Source organism: Priapulus caudatus, unplaced genomic scaffold (assembly GCF_000485595.1).
Source record: "Priapulus caudatus unplaced genomic scaffold, Priapulus_caudatus-5.0.1 Scaffold1873, whole genome shotgun sequence".
In the NCBI taxonomy this organism is placed as follows: Eukaryota; Metazoa; Priapulida; class Priapulimorpha; order Priapulimorphida; family Priapulidae; genus Priapulus; species Priapulus caudatus.
In genome coordinates this window covers 35,415-37,394 of record NW_014578934.1, presented here as the reverse complement: position 1 = coordinate 37,394, position 1,980 = coordinate 35,415, and the positions used below count along the sequence as shown (strand labels likewise).

Below are 1,980 nucleotides of genomic sequence, written 5' to 3'. Positions count from 1 at the left end.
TTAGTTTTGCTCCGTTTTTAAATCCACTTGGGATGTCATCCATTTATGAGAAACAGAGTGGTTATAGAGCCATGGGCTTTGGATCACGATCTCCAGTGTTCGAGCCCCGGTCGCAATTTCGCATGGAAATGCACTACATAATCCCAGGCCGTGGATTTGTGTTAATTTTAACCACAGGTTACTTGCATTCTATACATATTAACTTACCTTGATTACAACGTACTTGTATCATTTTAATAAGGGTGTAATATATTCGTCTTCTTCTTGTCCATTATTCCTTGTTGGCATGTAGGGCAGCAACAAATTAACGAACTCCATCCCTGTCTGTCATTAGCCAGCCTGCCAATAGTGCCCCAGCTATGTTTAAGGGTCTTCATCTCTGACTCCACAGTTCCCCACCATGTATTTTTGGGCCTGCCGCACCTGGGCCTGCCTTCAGGTGTCCAGTGAAGGGCTGTCTTGCTGATGGTCATTCTCCCTTCTGACGACATGACCGAGCCACCTCTAGTGTCTTTGAATGATGATGGTGCTCATGCTCTCCTGGCCAGACTGCGCAAGCAGGTCGTGAGATATCGTCCGGGGCCAGAAGATGCGAATGATTATCCGCAAGCTTTTGGTGTAAAAGATGGACAGATTTGCCATGCCATGCCATGCCATATAGACAGCTTTGTCAGGACACAGGCCCTTGGAGGCTCAAGTTTCGAAAAATTATAAGTCTATATTAAGAGCGAAGCGGAAGGTACTTAACGCAGAGCCACTGTTTTGAAGCCGTAAATATGCCACTTCGTCTTGGCCCCGTATGTTAAAAATACGCACATAATTACCTTTAAACCTGTATCAAATACTTCTTTGTGCAATCGTCTTTCACTAAAACCATAATTTACCGATTGTAACCGTTTTGATTCAGCACAAAATCAGAAAAATATAACAACGTCGAAAGCGCCAAAAATCGAAAAGTTCACATTAACCATCTCGGCATGGTCCGCACCGAATATCAGCGCGGCCGCTCATTTGAAATTATCGCGGATAATTGTGTGTTGTGCAATACTTGACACATGAATTCGACATTATTAATTTTATTAAATGACAAATGTTTAATCCATATCACTAATAAACTTATTACATACAGTTAAATATCTATTCAGTCTTTCTTTTTTTGTTAAATGTTATGTTTATTTTGAGTCGTTACCTCCGTGGTGTGACCATGGTTACAACAACAGCCGCGAAATTCAAACAGCTCATTTCCGTGTGCGGTTAACCAGCTTCCACAAGTTCGAGTAATTTTCCCCGTTTTGAACCATCTATACAAGATGGCATCTAAGAATACAGATGTAGCTACCTGGTAAGTATTGTATAACATTATATCATTTTATTATTTTGTATTATCATTTGTATAAAATTGATAAAACATGGCATACGTCCCATAACTTTCAATTTTTGACACTAATCTGGATGCAATTCCAGACTAGAATAGTTATGACTGACTGAGCACTAGGGGTGTAACGATATACCGGTATATCGGTATATTGCAATATATTTTGAAAACTCGATATTGTTCATGGGCTCGAAAATTATGCACTGGCGGTGTATATATATTACGAAAGCACAATGCCTGCACGACGCATACAGTATTACTGGTAAGCGACCACTGCATGGAGCACTGCGCGGTACTACTGCACGGGCAGAGTGAGGCAGACGTGTGAGCGAGGCAGAGAGCACGGCAACTAGGGAGTCTATATATATAGCCTATGCTCACCTGAGTGCCCGCGCGCGCGTGATACAAGCTGAAGCGAGCACCCACTGTTTCAGTTTCAGTTTCAGTTTCAGTTTCAGTTTCAGTTTCAGTATCCAGTATTAGCCAATTATGCAGCAGGGGTATTGTGTATTCCAGCTACGTCAGTGCCTTCCGAGAGGCTATTCAGTACAGCGGGTGACATTGTTACGGCACAGAGGACTGCACTCAGGGGCGCAAATCCAGGG

At 42.6% G+C, this 1,980-nt stretch overlaps 1 protein-coding gene across 1 annotated transcript in view; it reads left to right on the top strand.

Moving 5' to 3' along the window:
- The window catches only part of LOC106817806 (xyloside xylosyltransferase 1-like), a 20,163-nt gene that overhangs the window by 15,968 nt on the left and 2,215 nt on the right, over positions 1–1,980 (top strand). The window lies entirely within an intron of this gene.